We start from the raw sequence: 19971 nt of genomic DNA on the forward strand, positions 1-19971 counted from the left end.
GTCCAGACCAAAAAAGGGACCCCTGACCCCTCCAACCAATGGCGCCACTCCCTCAAATCCAACCTGATAGCCAGCAAATCTAGATTGCCAATATGATAATTCTGTTCTGCTTGAAATAACCAATGGGAAGAGAATGCACAAGGGTGCAGTCTCTTGTCTGACTGAGACTTCTGTGACAATATAGCTCCAACCCCGACCTCTGATGCATCAACCTCCACCACAAATTGATGAGACGGCTCAGGACTTATAAGCAGCTTTTCAATTTGAAAAAGGCAACCTGAGCCTGTGGAGACTAACTGAAACTCGACAAGGTGGAGGTTAGACTTGTCAGAGTTGCGGCGATTTGGCTGGAGTTCTGAATAAAACACAGATAAAAATTGCAGAACCCCAGAAACCACTGGACCGCCTTATGGGAATCCAGGGTTGGCCAATCAGCAACAGCCTTAATCTTATCGGGATCCATTCGGATACCATCGGCTGAGAGAATTAACCCCCGGAATTCAGATACCGTCGGCTGAGAGAATGAACCCCAGGAACGAAATCGCCCATGCGTGGAACTCGCACTTCTCAACCTTGACGAAAAGATGATTCTCCAGCAGCCGCTGAAGCACCCGTCTGATGGAGCACATCATTAATGAGTGCCTGGAAGATGGCTGGGGAATTGGAAAGGCCGAACGGCATGACCAAATATTTGAAATGCCCAGTAGGAATATTAAAAGCCATCTTCCATTCGTCCCCCTCCCTTATCCGAACCAGGCGGTAAGCGTTGCATGGGTCCAACTTTGTGAAGATGGTGGGCCCCCTGTAAGAATTCGAAGGCCAATGCCATCAACGGTAAAGGATAGCGATTCTTCACCGTGATATCTTTCAGCCCACGATAATCAATGCAGGGTCTTAAAGAGCTATTATTCTTGCCAACAAAGAAGAACCCTGCCCCAGCTGGAGAAGAAGAGGGATATACTTCTCCATGGCCTTCCTCTCTGGAGCAGAGAACGAATAGAGACAACCTCGAGGTGGAAAAGTGCCAGGACACAGATAAATCACACAGTCTTATGTGACCAGTAACCCCCATCCTACTGGTGAGCTCGGTCTTTTACTGGGCACAAAATAGCCTTGTGCTCTGGTCACCTGCAGTACAGACACAGACCATTAGCGATGCGGTGATGTCGTTCCTTGGAGGATAGCCAAACTCCCGACCTCCATAGGTTCATCCTCTGACACGGGTTCCACAGAGGTAGAAGTGGGAGGTGGCAGCAACTGGAGTCTCCCAAGATGGTGTGGCTCTACAACAGGTAGTGGGTCAGAGTGAGAGTCCCTGGCGAGCAGAATCGGAATAACAGCAAGGTTAGTAATCGTGGTAAGTAGAGACGGAAAACAGTGATAATTCCACAGACAGGAAATCAGGAAACTAACTGGGAATGCAAAGAACAAAAAGCTAGACAGAAAAAAAATGAACACACAAGACTAGACTAAACTTGACTGGACTGGCCTGGAGAGGCGAGACCGCACATAACATGAGAAACAATCTGGCAACAAAAATCCTGGTAAGTAGAGACGGAAAACAGCGATAATTCCACAGACAGGAAAACAGGAAACTAACTGGGCATGCGAAGATCAAAAAACTAGACAGAAAAAAATGAACAAACAAGACTAGACTAAACTTGACTGGACTGGAGAGGCGAGACTGCACATAACACGAGAAATAATCTGGCAATGAAAATGAGAAACAAGAGGGTATAATTAGGCAGGAGGAAATGAACGACAGGTGCAGACAATTAGCTGATGAACAGCGTGAACGAGCGCTCCAATGGGAATGTCAATCGCGCTGTCCATGAAACAGAGGAAAACACAAGAGGGAAGCAATCAGCCACGTAGACACACAGGAAGAAACACAACAAACCCACCATAACCATGACAGCCATGCACATATTTTTTAATATATGAGCTGTCCTGATGTTATGATCTATATCTACTTCACTGGTGGATCAATCGCAGCTTACATGCTCTCTCAGCTGAGAGGGGAGTACATGATTAAACCCTTTTTTGTCAGCTGGATTTGACATCTCCCAAAGTGGTAGAGAATATTGTCAGACCTGACGGGTATGTCTGGCTTGGAAAATCAAAACCACTCTCACGTGGTCTAAAACATGCTAGAATGCTTTTTACAAAGTCTCCATTTTTATTTGAGGAAACGTCGTTCCAGTATGGAGGAGAGACGCCACAGTAAAATCAATGCGTTTTCAACCAAAAACATATTAGTGTTGACATGGTCTAAAACATGCTTGAAATGTTTTTGAAAGTCTCCATTTTTATTAGAGGAAACACTGTTGCATTATGGAGGAGAGATGCCAATGTGAAATCAATGTGTTTTCAACCGAAAACGTATTAGTGTTGACATGGTTTAAAACGTGATATAATTGTTTTTTTAAATTCTCAATTTTTATTTTAGGAAACCCGTTCCATTATAGAGGAGAGACACCAATGTAAAATCAATATGTTTTCAACCGAAAACGTATTAGTGTGATTTTGAACTTAGTAAACATTCCTGTATACGTAAAGGTCTTTGTCCAAAGCTACTTCGCGTCATGTTTTTTGCTCATGGATTAGCTGTTTTCAAACCTAAAATTTTTTGGATTCCAGCCAAGCACAACATGAAATCAAAATGGATTTCTTTATACATATTCTAAGTCTTACTTAGCAATTCATCAGTGCACGTTATTTTGAAAGAAATGTTTTTTTTTTTTTTTTGTAATCTTTCATCTAAATGTGATGACTAGCTACAGTGGCAAGAAAAAAGTATGTGAACCCTTTGGAATTAGCTGGTTTTCTGCATTAATTGGTCATAAAATGTGATCTCATCTTCATCAAAGTCACAAGTATAGACAAACACAATGTGCTTAAGCTAATGACACACAAACAATTATAATCTTTCATGTCTTTATTGAACACATCCCATTAAACATTGACAGTGCAGTGGGAAAAGTAAGTGAACCCTTGGATTTAATAACTGGTCGATCCTCCTTTGGCAGCAATAACCTCAACCAAGCATTTCTGGTAGCTACGGTTTAGACCTGCACGTCATTAAGAAGGAATTTTGGACCATTCTTCCTTACAGAACTGCTTCAGCTCAGCCGTATTCTTAGGATGTCTGGTGTGAATGGTTCTCTTGAGGTCATCCCACAGCATCTCTATTGGGTGAAGGTCTGGGCTCTGACTGGGACACTCCAAAAGGTGGATTTTCTTTCTTTGGAGCCATTCTGTAGTGAATTTACTTAGCTGTTTAGGGTCTTTGTCCTGCTGCATCACTCAGCTTCTACTGACCTTCAGCTGGTGCACAGCAACCCTGACATTATCCTGTAGGATCTCTTGATAAATTTGGGAATTCATTTTTCCCTTTACGATGGCAAGCAGTCCAGACCCCAAAGCAGCAAAGCAGGCCCAAATCATGATGCTCCCTCCACCATACATTACCATTGGGATGATGATTTCATGTTGGTATGTGGTGCTCTTTTCTATGCCATACGTAGTGCTGCGTGTTCTTCCCAAAAATATTCAATCTTAGTCTCATCAGTCCACAAAACATTTTCCTAGTAGCGTTGTGGAGTGTCAAGGTAGTCTTTGGCAAACTTCAGGCGCACAGCAATGTTTTTGTTGGAAAGCAGCGGCTTCCTTCATGGTGTCCAGCCATGGACGCCATGCCTGTTTAATGTTTTCTGTATATTAGGCTCGTGAACAGAGATGATAACCAGTTCCAAGGATTCCTACAAGTCTTTATCTGTCACTCTAGGGTTCTTTTTTTTACCTCATTGAGCATTCTGCGGTGTGCCCTTTGAGTCATATTGGCTAGATGGCAACTTCTAGGGAGAGTAGCTATAGTACTAAATCATCTCCATTTATTGAAAATTTGTCTAACTGTGGACAGATAAATATCTAAGCTCTTCGAGATAACTTTGTAACACTTTCCAGCTTTACGCAAAGCAACAATTCTTGATCGTGTGTCTTCTGAGATCTCTTTTTTGCGAGGCATGGTCCACGACAGCAGATCCATAGCAAATAGCAAACTCAAAATGTTTGAGTGGCTCTATAGCACAATGGTCTATTTTTCTATAAGTCAAAGTAGCTCTAACCCACACCTTCAATCTCGTTTCATTAATTGGATTCTGACTCTAATTGGATTTTTTTGTTGTCTTAAGCCTAGGGATTCACTTACTTTTTCCACAGCACTGTTAATGTTTAATGTTTATTTTATTATTATTATTTAAATCCTGTTTCACTTTTGTCACATTACTGAAATAGGTTGGGAGTGCCATTTAATGTTGAATTTAACCACCGCTCCACGTGATCCCATTTTTTGGTATGTTTTTTTTTTTCATATAGAGTTGATTTGGATCCACAATTCCACTGACTTACAGTCAATGTGTGCTACAGTTTTTTAATGTAATTTTCAATAAAATCTTAATGATATCATCTTGATGTCGGTGATTTTCAAGAACTGATCTCTCTAGATATTGTCAACTGTCAAGGCGTTTATATAATACATGTGAACCTTTAAGGTGTTGTGACAAATGTATACAACCTTTTCACCTGATCTCAGGTTATACTTTACAGAGTATTAATTCACGTGACCTATTCTACTCGTGGAAATGGAGGACATCCGTCCACCTCATTCATTGATTTCCTGTTCCACACAAATGAAGTGTTAGTGTTGTAGATGAGTTTGTTCTTTGTAAAACAGCATAGGACTGGGTTCTCTAATTATGTTGGTCTGTAAGGTCTGGCTTTATTTGTTGTCGACTTTGGCCAGCTTTTTTATTAATCTGGATATTCTTATTTTATTTGCCTTTGGAGGATTCTGGCTTTGCAGTGATTTTGACTTTTGTGAATTGCTGAAAACATCACAAGTAACAAGTGTCGACAAAATAAATACTATACAAAATAAGTGTTTTGACTGAATAAATAGAATGTAAACAATATTAAATTGGTATAAATATGTAAATAGGACTGTACTTTGTATGGACGTGTGATTTAAAACGTGGCAGTGTATGGTAGAAAGCAAACTGAATTTAGGAAAGTAAAATGCGTACCACAAATAATAATATTCAATTATTTTTTGCTTAATCATATTTAGCTTAGAATAATTTTAGTTAAAATACATTTATTTTATTTATCTTTTTATTTTATCATTTATAAGTGATAACATAATCTTTACAGGTTCCAGACGTGACGTCAGTGTTCTAGATAGGCGACTATTGTCTCCCAGCTCTCTGGAAGCCAATAACGGCTGGGCGTGTTCTAACAGATCTGCCCCACAGCAGCGGAGAGAGCCGCAACCAGCTTCTTAATTAGGATTCAGTACCGGCCTCTTCTGCCACTTTCAATTGGTGCCAACATGGCAGGCGAGTAGTAAATCAGGTCTGTTAGTTCAGCACAGACACAGACAGATACCAAGCTACAGCATGTCAGAGTTTTCCTATGTGTACTGACGAACTACTGCAATTAAATTCATATTTAACTCATACTGATGTTCTTGTAGCTCAATCGGCAGTGCATGGCACTGGCAATACCAAGGTCATGGGTTTGATTCCCAGGGAACACACATACTGAAAAGATTTCCTGAATACACTGTAAGTCACTCTTGTTAAAAGCATCTGCTAAATGTAAATATTATGTAAATAAAATGGAAAGGAAGCCCTTCATTACTCACTATCCTGAGCTGTGACATCAGAAACAACAGAGTGGGGGAAAAAATGAAAAAGTTGATTTCACACTTTCAGAGCCCTCCAAAAAATAAAAGGCATTTTTAAAACATCTATTATGATCAAATGAAATATTAGCAATCTTTATTGTATGTTGCTAGCCAAACAATTTAGCTGCTTTTAAATCACCGTAAGTAGAGAAAGATATTTTTTCTCGCATAATGTTATAGTAACAGCATGTACAAGCCGGGCTAACTGGAACATGCTAACCAACCAAACATTAGCGGTAAATGCTAAATATTTGCCAAGAAACTTAGCGACAACGTGAGGTAATTGTGGAAGGAATCTCACAGAAAGTTTAAGCATGAACATCAAAGGATGCTTCACAAAACTAGTGATGGTTGATGGGTTTTACCTGTATTTCAAATTTAACGGTTTAAGCTCTAAACGCTGAGCACTTGTGACAGCCTAAGGGGAACACTGCAGCTAGCTGATGCTGTTTTTGTATTTGCACAGTTTCCACCTGGTAATACTGCAGGCCAAGAGATGATTCACAGAGAAACATCACAGACGGGACAGTATGAGTAAAAAGCTATAAATATCATGTAGATGCTAGCAAGTCTTGAAAAAATAAACAGACTTCTTGAAGGAGGTACCCGAGCCATGTCTAGAGAAAGGAATATCATAGAGACTTAAGGGTTGGCCCATTAAGCACCTAGTAATCACCTAGAACACCCTAAGAACCGCAGAACAACGCAGTAAAAACAAACTATATATAAATACTCATTTTTGATATCAGTAAGTAAGTTTGCACTGGTGAAAATGTGCATTCTAGATATCAAAAACGATGTAGTTACTTGCTCAAACACCCATTCTTTATTTTAAAAATGGAATTTCAACTCGTAAAAAACATAGCTGATTATCTGTAACTGCATTTTTTCTTGTAGAATTTCACAATGATCTGCCATTCACTCCTGTTCAACATTTACTGATATCTACAATGATAAAAATATGGAGCGGGGTTTACTTAAAAAAATTACTTAAATTTAACAGACTATATATTCAAGTAAACGCTACACAAAATTATTGGTGGTTTTAATTAGAAATTCTCTTAAGTAAAATGTTCTTATTTTATTATAATTAGCAAATAAATATGATATTGTTTTCTACTTTAGGATTGGTTACAATTATTTAGGATTGCTACAATGATTACACATTGTAAAGATAACGAACAATCATAAATAATATTTACTTGTAAACTAGAATATTTATTTTTACATGATTGAATTGAGTAAAAATGTAGAATTTACTTAATATTTTCAAGTTCACACTTACAAACTTACTTGTTCAATGTAGAAAATACTAAATCTTTTATGCTATATTTACTTCACCACAGAATTACTTTTCAGTGTATAGTTAATTTCTTACTAATTGAAATTCAAAATACACATATGTACTTATAAGTAAAACATTTGAATTTATCGGATCAATAATGATATTGTTACTAGTGCAAATGCACATTCCTGCAATGGGATTTTGATATCTGTTCATTTATTTCAACATGTTCAGTGTGGTGTTTCATATATTTGGAAATGGATTTCAGATATAAATAAATTGAAGAGAAATTAAATATATCGTAAAATGCTGTCTTACTAGTTGCAATAACATTAAAGATGCCACTAGTGAAAGCCAAATTACAGATATAATTACAGATAATAAAAAAATTTCTAGTTGAAAATCCATTTTTGATATCAAGAATGGGTATTTCCACGAGTAATGACTTCAAGAATTAATGTTTTCACTAGTGCAAACTTACCGATATCAAAAATAATTTTTACTAGTAGTAATTCCATTGCTGATATCAAGAATTAGCAGTGAAATTTTGCAATATACATCTGTGGGAAGACTTCCTTAAATGCTCTTTATATCAAAATAATCTGTCTGATTTAATGAACGCCAATTATTGAAGCCTTTAAGACACAGTTTAGTGTAGCGAAGTGATTTAGCACTCACTGTATCATAGAAGTCAAGATGGAATCACCATCTACATTAAAAAATGTGAGATGACATGAGCTATACTTACCATCAGCTAAACCAAAAACATTGACAAGAGTCAGCCCACATCGCTGCAATGTGCCTGGTCTTAGTGTCAAGCATGAATTAACAATTAACTAACTGTTGTTTCATAGCAACCAACTCTCATTAAGAAGCTTGGTGTGGGCGAACATCTAGCTCTAAAATCTCTGATTGTGATGAGAAAAGGATGAAAAACTGTTTAAACTTCAGTAATTTGGAAAGACATGTCAAGACATGTGCTAGCACGCGACAACTGAGTCGACTTGTTGATTTTGGGTTTTGGAGTGTCTGTTTTTAAGGTTTGACACAATTAGATCAAATCATAGGGTTGGGTAGAATGCAAAAGACTGCTCTCACTGTGAAATCAGCAAAAGTAGGTTGAAAGTTCTGCTGCTTAAATCAGTCTGTGCTTACCGAAATTCGAATCACTGCCCCCAGTGGTTGAAGCTGGAAGTGTTGTTGAACGTATAGGCTTCAGTGTGAGCTCTAGTTTCTGCGTGAAATGTCAACAGAGTGGAGTGAGTTATATTTTTAGTTGTAAATTACATAATACAGTAAAACAGGAGTGCATATTTTACTAACTCCATGCCTAACCCAAACCCCAACCCTGTTAGCCAATCTGATTTCCTTAGTAAGTGTGTTCCTGGCCTGGTTGTACAATGTTTTATCCCCACTTCTGTAAGCATCCTCTTTGGCATGACGAAGTTGTCTGAGTTTTCCTATAAACCATGGTTTATCATTATTGAATGATAAAAATGTCCAAGTAGGGATGCACATATCCTCACAGAAACTGATATATGATGTCACAGTATCTGTGAGCTTGTCCAGGTCTGTGACTGCATCCTCAAAAACACTCCAATCAGTGCAGTCAAATTTATTTTGGTCCATCTCTTTACAGTCCTTACTACAGCTTAGCTGATTTTAGTTTCTGCTTGTAGGTCAGGAGATGAACCAGACAGAGATCAGAGAGTCCTAAAGCTGCACATGGGACAGAGCGATATGCATCCTTTATAGTGTTGTAGCAGTGGTCCAATATATTTCTTTCTCTGGTGGGGCATGTGACGTGTTGTTTGTATTTTGGCAGTTCACAGGTGAGGTTAACTTTATTAAAATATCCCAGAATAATGATAAGAGAGTACGGGTGTTGTTGATCTGTGTCTGTGATGCGATCAGCCAGCTGTTGCAACGCTGTGTTCACGCATGCTTGTGGCGGGATATAAACACTCACCAGAATAAACGAGGAAAACTCTCATGGTGAGTAGAAAGGCTTACAGTTGAGGAAGAGCGCCTCTAAATTAGGACAGCACATCTTCTTCAATGCTGTTACATCTGTACACCAACTTTCGTTGATGTAAATGCATGTTCCACCACCTCTCATTTTCCCTGATAACACTGCCATGTGATCCGCTCTGAACATCTGAAAGCCCGGCAGATGAAACGCGCTGTTTGGGATGGCTTCACTCAGCCAGGTTTCCATGAAACACAGAGCAGTAGAGTTAAAAAAGTCCTTATTTGTTTGAGTGAGCAGAAGCATTTCTTCTGTTTTGTTGGTGAGGGAGAGGACATTTGCCAGATGTATACTCAGCAGCAGAGTCCGGCTTGCTACCCTCGCATGCACCTCCAACTAAGATGTCTAATAAAACGTACGAATAATCAAACACCGGCAAAAAATTATCAGGTATGCTCTGCCGAATATTCAGCAGTTCATCCCTGCTGAAACTGATCGGGAAAGAGTGACAAAAAACATGACAAACAAACAAAAGTAACAAAAATGCTAGAAAGCGCCACACCGAAGCAGCCATCTGCGGCGCCATCTTTTACTTTGATATATAATACTTAATTAAATACTTAATAAAATACTTGCAATTTAGAGCACACAGACAAAACACTGTAAAGGACTTTGTCTCATGTCTGGGAGCAACAGTGCGTTTTACAGTTCTGGGAGCACTATGTGTGTGCATTCCTTCTTATGTCTTTGCTGTGCGGATCTATCATATATTTTCAAAAGTTTGTGTTCAACTTATTTGCTCTGCAAACTCTTTTCAGGTTTTGGATTTTCTAGACACTGTTATATCAGGATGACCAGAGCAACATTTCATATGCGATGACTGGTCCTTTTTTTGATGCGCATTTGATGTGTCTTCCTAATCAATTCGATTGTAGTTTATTTGGTATATGTGTTTACATCAAAGTTTATGTGCATTTCTTCTTATTGAATACAAAATGTATCCACCTCAAGCAAGCGTATAAATTTTTTATGCACATTTTGGAGATTCAATTCACATCTTGGTATTTCCATCCAGCAGTTTTAATGCGATATCCCAAAAAGCGCATAAAAAAGTTGATGGAAACATAGCTAATGCAAAATGACATGGTTCCTTGCACATATCGCAGCAGTTATGAGGTGAAACCTCCACTAAGTGGCGTTAAAAGGGAGTTTAATGTTCTCCCAAATAGATAAGGTTTTTAAGGTTAATGCTCTATTGAGTTTTAAATCACCCTAAACCCTAAACCTAACCTACAGTGTCAGAAAAAGGAAATGTGAGATGAAAAACACAACCACATCAATCTGTGGTGCTCCTTTGACACTTTCGGCTCACGTGTCCAATCGCTTGCTCTTTGAGACTCGTACCCCGGTCCTTTGAATTGCTAGTGTAATGCTCTTTCAGCTGTATCATTCTTGAATGTAATGTAGTTGGTTATGTAATGCAAACGTTAAATTTTATCACGTCATGCACTACAATTGTCATTGTTGTTGTAGTGCCTCTAGTGTTCATTTCACCAGGAAACTGCTACAATATGTACGACTAGGCACACAAAAGTAATGTCGCAAATATGTAAGTATAGTTACGTGATTCTATGAGACCAGGTTAAATTCGGCAGAATGGGGTTGATTTCTGGGTACATGAACTTTCGGAAGCAACATATTGATTTCCCGTGTGATCATGTTGAATTGACTTAAATGCTAGAATGCTAAAACCAACAGAAAATGCATATACTTTATGCACAACAGATTTGTAAACTTGCAAAGGTTATTGCATGACAAAACACATAAAACTGCCATGTTTTCACTAACTTCGTGGTGCTTGGTGCTGCTTGTCCGCGCAAATGCTACAGTGCTACAGAACACGTCTCATTAACAAGTCTCAACAAAGTATAATTCAGTCCGTAGCATAATCGGTGCAAGATTTACACACCAAAATGTAATACTTGCGTTTAGGGGTTTGTTCAAACCCCTAAAACAAAGTATGAACAATAGTAATAGTGAAAGTGCCTTTGCTTCTGCGTTTATGTTTTATTACCTTCATAAATTCTTATTCTTAGCCTTTTCGTGACTTATTTTTCTCTTTCGTAGCTATGACATGTATGTGGGTTGCTATACATGCCAACCATCTTGCCGTTCACAGATGAAAGCCAAACTTAGCCTGAGCGGAGGCCAGTCGACACCAGGAAGCGTTGGCAACAAGAAACATCTTCTGGAGTTTGAAATCTACCATTGCGCCAACTGTTACACAACACGCTATTCCTTTTTTTGGCTGATTTCGTGATTCATTGACACTTGAGAGGGATACCCTGAAGGCTTTTCCTTCTTAAAACTTTTCTCTTTGTACATTGTCTGTCACAAAATGGGAACAATTTTCATGGTAGTCTCTCTGATTTAAATGAACAGTTTAACAGCGAGTAAATGATAACAGAATTTTCATTTTTGGCTGAAATACTGCTTTAATGATAAGTATTGTGGAAAAACCTTGATTTAATTGGAATAATAGCCAGGATGGACAAAAATATTGTCAATCAATTAGCGTCTGTCAGTTTGGTGCCCATTAATCTCTCTTAGTCGCAGCCATTGAGTCACAGTTCATTAAATTGTGAGTTCACCATGTACTGTATGAGAGCTCTGTAACACAACATCAGTTTTATGGGTTGAAGACAGACTGAGCTCACTTCTCATAGCTTCTCTGCATTGCCACGTATTATGGCGTTATGGGATATCTATGGCAACTGTCTAACGGATGGCACCAGTAGGCGAGGGTGCTAAACTCTGACAGTAAAACAAATGCACTTCTTTCTGTCTGTGAATGATTTTTTGTTTTATGCAACAGCCACAGAATGACTATAAATACCACATCCAAGAGTGAATTATCAGCTTTATATATATAAAATGCACACCCACGGAAGCTAACTGTTTTTTGATTCTTATCTATTTTATGTTATTATTGTTGTTTGTTGAGGCTCGGTTTCCAACCCTAGTTTTGACTTGGGCCAGGAAGCAATGCCCTAGCAACCACCCACAACACCCTAGCAACCACATAGCTAAGCCCTGACAACCTCAAAACTCCAATATTTTTAGGGTTGCCAACTGTCCCTTATTTGCCGGGACGCGTTGTATTTTGGCTGAAATTACAACGCAACTAGCATGTGAAAGGGGCCACTGGACTTGTTAGAAAAATATAAATTATTTGAATAAACTACTACTAATAATAATATATTTTAAAAGTCCTGTAATAAGTTATATATGAATGAATATTAATTAATAAAAAAAATATATATAAAATATTTGTCATGTAAATAATAAAATGAAAATAGTTTTAATGATGTTTTTTTAAATAATTTTATGAATATAAAATGATTGTTATTGTAATGTATTGTATTGTATTATGTTTTAAAAATATATGTAAAGAAAAAATATATTATATTAATAGTGATACTTATAATAATAATAATAATAATAATAATAATAATAATATTTTAAAAGTCCCATAGTAAGTCATATATAAATTAATATTAATTAATATATAAATTTATATAATATAAATGTTAAAATAAAAGTTGATATATTTTATAAATGCAAAATGATTGATATTTTTATGTATTGTATAATGCATTAAAAATATATTTAAAGAAAAAAATATGATAATAATAATAATAATTAAAATTATAATAATAATATATTTTAAAAGTCCCATAGTAAGTCATACTGTATAAAAATTTATATTAATAAAAAATATAAAATATTTCTCATATAAATATTAAAATAAAATAGTTTCTATATTTTATAAATACAAAATTATTGTTATTTTATGTATTCTATTATGCATTAAAAATATAAAGAAAGACATATGTAATAACACTACTACTACTATTAATAATTAGAAAAATAATAATTTTAAAGTCCAACGATAAGTCCACTTATATATATATATATATATATATATATATATATATATATATATATATATATATATATATATATATATATATATATACTTTAAATATTAAGTAAACATACCTTTTCATTCTTAATTAATTTAAGAGACAGTAATAGCTAAATTAAAAGTTAAATTAATTATTTTATTAAAGTTTAATACAAGCACCTGGCCCAACCCTAAATGGGCGTGTACATCAATAAGAGGGGGAGGATTCCGAGAGAGCGTTTTGCCATAGAGGGGCGGAGACTAAGTAAGCGAGCGCATAGAGAGAGAGCGAGAGAGAGAGAGAGAGCGAGAGAAGGGGGGTACATGACGTCAGCCTCCAGCTCTCCTCAGCGCGCTCAGCTGTGGTTCCTCCGGAACGGAGCTCAAGAATCAGACGCGCCGGGCGAGTCGCAGCGCCATCCGAGGGATTTAAACTGTTATTCACCGCTGTCCCTGCCTGGAGCTCTCTCTATCTCCTTGGATCTCCTTTCACCTTGGATTATTACTATTCTTTATTCTCCGTCCGACGAACATGAAGATGTAAGGGAGTCTTGCGCGTGCAGAATAAAGAACAGGAGCGCGCTCTTTAAAATCAGGTAAGAACTATTAAATCACAGTGTTTTTGTGATTAAAAATCACTAACAGTAAGAATACCCCGTTTTCCCCACTTCAGATGGAGTGTGTAATTGTTTTGGAGAGCGTTAAATACTGCACGCGCATGGGTAAGGTGGTGCCCGGTGCGCATTTTTGCGCATCAGAAGAAGTCAGTTTTGGCAAATTTAAGCAGTTTCCCAATAGATTTGGAGGGGTTGTTTGGTTCATTTCTTCTGTGGGACAGTCAGCCTGCCATCCCAAGAACCTTGTGTAAAGTGAGAAATGTGAACGGTGCCACCATGCGCCGTGCCAGCCTCATGCATCTTATATTTCAAGAGCCGAAACCACAAGAAAACCGCGTTGACTAGTGCACATTTCTGATGAAAGTGGGATCTGTATATTTCTGCAACAGATTTGTCCATGCACACTGTGTCGGATGCGAGTAAACTCGACGCATGCCATCTTTCGGGATGCCCACCTGCTGAAAACTGCTTAAAAACAATCGATTTCTGGCTAGAAGACATTGATTAACATGGTCAAAGTATGTAGATAGTGTCTTTGGTGAGGTTTTACTAGATGTTTTCCTCTTCATATTCTCTTGAAACCCAAGTTCATTCATTATGGTTCACTATATGATTGATTGTAATCAGATAATCAATATCAGTCAGTGTAGGAATCAATCGCATGCTTCAAAACTGATGCAATCTCGGTAATGTGGCGCGTGCAGCCCAAAGCCAATAACTGGTGGTTTTTACGCGAGATCTGTCCGGATGCACCTGTTAAAGACTACCGTTTTACATTTTCATGTTCTCAAATTCTATAATGTGTATCATACATAATATAGAATATGTTTTAACTCACATGGAATAGCTTAAATGCATTGTTTGCTTGTTTTATTTCATCTTATTCTACTATAAAAATTCATGCAAAATGGGGAGGATTTGTTCATTTGGGGTCATGTGTATGCAGTAAGTACTGAAAGGGACTTTTCCTTTATTGGTCAATCAATATGGGTTTTTCAATGACTGACTCTTGAATACTGAATGTGTGTTTACATTCTAGTTTTGTTCAAGTATATGAGTGTGTGTGAAATATTGTCTCAAGAGCCAAAACTTTAGTTGAACTGTTGTTGTTTCTTACAGTGTTCTTCTGCTGTGAGCGGACATCAGTGTTTAATGTTTTATGAGGGACGGATTTGTGTTTTGCACAGTAATGGACATGATGTCTCGGTGTGGTTTTCAGTGTTGTATTTGCATAAAATTGGGCGTGCTTTACTGTAGAGTAAGTCAAAGCCACACCCTTTTATTAACATGTATCACTTAAATCAAAATCTGCTGTAAAGTGCATTGCATTTGTACTGTTAATTTGGTACAATAATCTAGTTTCGCATGTCTATTTCTAGCTGTTTCACATTGACACACATTTACTTAACTGGGAATATTTGCTTTATCTATGAATTATTATTATTATTTCAATTGAGGACTTTCCCAAAGGGTATTTTTGTCAAATTCAACTCACTTCTAAGAACAAAATTGTCCCTAAATATAGCTAAGTAAAATCAATATAAGAAAAGACTTCAATAGGATTCCCCCTACTCTTAAACCTGCTTTTCTTTGTTGCATCCTAAGTGAGTGAGTGTGTTGCTTATATTGCCTGAGGAGTTGGTTTGGCGTCCCTGCAGGATATTTCAGGCCATTTATAGATTGCAGGTCATTGCCAAAGGCTGTAAGACAAGAATCAAGTGTACATTTATTCTAGTTTACAGTACACAATCCGAGCTGTTCGATGAATCTCATAGTCGGATTTGTCTTTGATTTCCATGCAACTCTTACGGCAGCAAACTGGGAAAAGTACCTGTCAGTCCCTATGTATGAAACCGCTCGTCGCTCTCGCATTAGTGGACATTTGTGTTATTTACAGTACATACAGGCTCACGGGGCACTGACGGATTGACAGGCCACTTACACTAATAGAGCATTTTATTAGGAACACCTGTACACCTGCTTATTCATGCAATTATCTAATCAGCCAATCGTGTGACAGCAGTGCAATGCATAATATCATGCAGTTACAGGTCAGGAGCTTCAGTTAATGTTCACATCAACCATCAGAATGGGGAACAAATGTGATCTCAGTGATTTGGAGTGTGGCATCATTGTTGGTGCCAGATGGGCTGGTTTGAGTACTTCTGTAACTGCTGATCTCCTGGGATTTTCACACACAACAGTCTCTAGAATTTTCTCCGAATGGTGCCAAAAACAAAATAAATAATCCGGTGAGCGGCAGTTCTGTGGACGGAAACACCCTGAACATTCCTGAGAGAGAATGGCCAGACTGGTTTGAACTGATAAAGTCTATGGTAACTCAGATAACCGCTCTGTACAATTGTGGTGAGAAGAATATAAACTCTAAAGGCTGTTCTGAGATGCGGGTTGGCGCTGTTTTGGCGGTACAAGGGGTATAGGAAACTCACGTGCGAAAAGGTTAAGACCATATGTGGACAACAGGACTAAGTTATGAATAAAACCATATTATACAGTGATAAAATGAAATATAACAAAATGTATATTAAAATGAAGCAAAATAACCCACAGATGTGTTAATCTTGAAAGTTATTCAAAATAACTTTTAAGGGAATAATGTCCCAAAATCCACGTTTGTGGACATCATGTTTATCAGTGCACTGACACGTGAAAAATGTATGCATTTTTTAAAGCTGAAAAATGTAAGAGGTTTCTTACCAGAGGCACTTTTGATGACTTTGCTCCCGTAAAAGCACTTCACAGAAATGGACATCGTGTTGTTGTGTCACGTGACTCGGTGCGCCAAAAGTTTAACCCTTAAATGACAGTCTAGAGTCTTTTGAACAATTTTCAGACAGTTTAAATTAATTTAAATTATGCATTGCGTATAGCTAAGCCAAAATACAGCGTCCACGCATGTGGACGCGGGGTCGCACAAGATTAAACATTTTTATATTATTATTTTAATTTAATTGAATTATTTTGTAATAAACGATGAAAACACTCAAGTACTTTCATTTTAAGTACATTTTGTGTACGTACTGTTATATTATACCAAGATATTTACTATTACATTTTAGACAGAACTATCCGAATTGAATATATAGAAGTATCTAATACAGTAAATGTGTGTATTGACAGTTTTCACTGTAGGCCATGTGGAGTTGGACTTATGCTGCGTTCCATTTGTCTCGGAAGTCGGAGCTCCGAGTTATTTTCCGAGTTCCGAGACCAGAACTGACAAATGGAACGCCCCCCGATGTCGGAATTCCTACTCGGAAAGTCGGACGAACTCAGAGGACCCCGAGTTCAGAAAGCAAGATGGCTACGAAGAGCATCGGCTGTAGTATGCTGTGGGTTTAAAGTTTTTTTTTAGCACTTTTGTCTTTTTTGTGTCCAATTTAGTAAGTCGTATACACAATACTGTATTACCATTGCCTATAGGCATGTTGCTACGATCCTGTTATGCATGAATTACCGCATAATGTGTTGTTTATAAACTGGTACAGCTAAAATTGGCTAGGTGGCTGCTGCTAACAACAACAATGGTCAGTGTTGCTACAACAACACTGCCTAACGTTACAAACCGTAAAACCTTTTACACATAACACAGTTTGGCAAATTTATATTGCAAATATACGTTTGTACTTCCATAGGGCATTGCCCTTTGTTTACACCGCTGGTTCGATTAAAACGTGGTTAACATGTTTACATACAGTCAAATGCACGGAAACATTAACATATCTTCTCCGCTTTCTGTCATCTTCCTCGAGGTCTCTTAGGTGAAGGGCATACTTATTTTGTAGCTCTCTGTACTCCAAAAGAGCTAGTGCAACAATTACTTTCCTGGAGGTGTCCATCTTTTTTTCCAACTTGTCGTGTTGTGTGTAAAAGGAATGCATCCAACTCGGATTTCTTGTTTTTTTTAACGGATATGACGTCGATCCGAGTCCCGAGCTCCGACTTCCAAGACAGATGGAACGCAGCATTAGTCACTGTGTTGAAGGTCTTTCAGGTGAAAAGATGTCACTTTTGTGTAAGAAATCCATTTAGATTGTTTAGCTCAAACAGTCAGCGTTTTCTATCACTGAACAAGACTGAGACCTTCACAGACTGTCACTCAAAACACACATGAGACAAGTGTGTGTGCAGTGTAGAGTGGCTATCACACTAAATGACATGATAAATACTTTTCCGCTTTGGTTTCATTTACAAAGCACAAGCTAAAAAAACTAAATTCGGTTACGTTTACAGACAGTTGAGTTATAAACTACACTAAAAACCACGTTCTATAACCAAACTGTGTGCAAATGTAACCTTATTCAGCATACCATTGTGTTGATTTAGTAGCTACTGTATGTTTGCGCCTCTTATCCACTCCGGAACGGCGTTGTTCAGAGATGTTCGAAAACGATCTCCATAACTGCATAAATTGGAAAACCAAAAAATGGACTAGTGTGGATGTGGCCTAAAACAGGACTGACAACCGTTTTCTGCTGCTGTATGAATGTAGCCTAGCTAGTTGTCCACTTCGGTTAACACAGCACAAGCTAAGCAGACTCACTTTCAAAATGGGTGTGATTTCTGAAAATCGAAGGGAGTCACTTCAGTTTTAAGATGCGGTTGTCACTCTTGCTAAAAACTGAACTGTGTGCGAGTGTAACCGTATTTAGCACTCTAAAACAAGACTGACAACCAAGTTCTGCTGCCATATGAATGTAGCCTCCGATTATGGAAACCTCTCGTTTTGTAAAGATGGATTGCCTGTTATTTCGGAGCCAGAAGTGCTTGAACTGATAAGGATGAGTGCCTTTCATGAGCATTTTAAGAGCGACACTGGCTTCTATGAATCCATGACAGTACCTGCTGTAAAATACCCAGTTAATGACCAGGAAGAGAGGATTATGGAGCATGAAACAATACTCAAACATTTGTACACATACACACGTTTTAATATGTAGTTCAGTTATTCTGTCATTCAAGTAGATGAAATATTAAGGTATAGTGTAGCTAAGATAAATATTTGTTTATATATTTATTGGGATTGTGTTACAGCTCACGGTGTTTATCATACAGTATATATATACTTTCTACTGGGCTTTTCCAGAGGGTTGGAATGCTTGAGTTATTTTTGCAACAAGTGTTATTCAGATTTTGTAATATAAAAAATATTTTCATATGCCTTACAGCTACCATTCTAAGATACCTTTTGTGGCCCAAATCCTATGGCATCGCTGCATGTATTCTTTGCAGAAAAGGCAATTCTAGTATTATGTTGTCAGCAACATGCTAACTAGGTTATTAGCTGGTCCAAGCTAGTTTAAGATGGTTATTAGCTGGTCTAAGCTGCACATTAGCTGGTCTAAGCTGCACATTAGCTGGTCTAAGATGGTCATTAGCTGGTTTAAGATGGTCCAAGCTGCACATTAGCTGGTCTAAGATGGTCATTAACTGGTCTAAGATGGTCATTGGCTAGGCTAAGTTGGTTTAAGATGGTCATTAGTTGGTCTTAGCTGGTCATTAGCTGCTTTAAGTTCATCATTTGCTGGTCTAAGATGCACATTTTCAGGTTTAAGATGGTTATTAGCTGGTCTAAGATGGTTATTGACCCGTCTAAGATGGTCATTAGCAGGTTTGAGCTGGTTTAAGATGTCATTAGCTGGTCTAAGATGGTAATTAGCTGGTTTAAGTCAGTTTTAGATGGTCATTAGCTGGTCTAAGCTGCACATTAGCTGGTCTAAGATGGTCATAAGCTGGTTAAACATGGTCATTAGCTGGTCTAAGCTGGTCCAAGCTGCACATATGCTGGTCTAAGATGTTCATTAGCTGATTTAGCTGGTCTTATATGGTCATTAGCTGGTTTAAGTTGGTTTAAGATGGTCATTAGCTGGTCTAAGATGGTCATTAACTGGTCTTAGATGGTCCAAGGTGCACATTGGCTGATCTAATATGGTCATTAACTGATCTAAGATGGTCATTAACTCAGCTAAGCTGGTTTAAGATGGTCATTAATTGGTCTTAGCTGATTATATCTGGTTTCAACTGGATTTATATCTGGTTTAAATCTGTTAGTCATTAGCTGGTCGAAGATGCATATTAGCTGGTTTAAGATGGTTATTAGCTGGTCTAAGATCATTATTAGCTGGTTTAAGATGGCCATTAGCTGGTCTAAGATGGTCATTTGCTGGTTTAAGATGGTTTAAGATGGTCATTAGCTGGTCTAAGCTGGTCATTGGCTGGTTTAAGTCAGTTTAAGATGGTCATTAATTGATCTAAGATTGTCATTAGCTGGATTAAGATGTTTTAAGATTGTCATTAGCTGGTCTAAGATGATCATTAGCTGGTTTAAGCCAGTTTAAGATGGTCATAAGTTGATCTAAGATGGTC

General features: G+C 37.7%; 1 protein-coding gene across 5 annotated transcripts in view; it reads left to right on the forward strand.

The window, feature by feature from the left end:
- Positions 1–13358: 13358 nt before the first annotated feature.
- LOC127438034 (receptor-type tyrosine-protein phosphatase S-like) overlaps positions 13359–19971 on the forward strand; it is a 276854-nt gene continuing 270241 nt past the window's right edge. For all 5 annotated transcript variants that reach the window (XM_051693295.1, XM_051693296.1, XM_051693297.1 and 2 more), the window contains exon 1: positions 13359–13563. The gene's annotated coding sequence lies outside the window, so the exon portion shown is untranslated. The remainder of the gene's footprint in view (positions 13564–19971) is intronic.

The sequence above is a fragment of the Myxocyprinus asiaticus genome, chromosome 49, assembly GCF_019703515.2.
Source record: "Myxocyprinus asiaticus isolate MX2 ecotype Aquarium Trade chromosome 49, UBuf_Myxa_2, whole genome shotgun sequence".
Lineage (NCBI taxonomy): Eukaryota > Metazoa > Chordata > Actinopteri > Cypriniformes > Catostomidae > Myxocyprinus > Myxocyprinus asiaticus.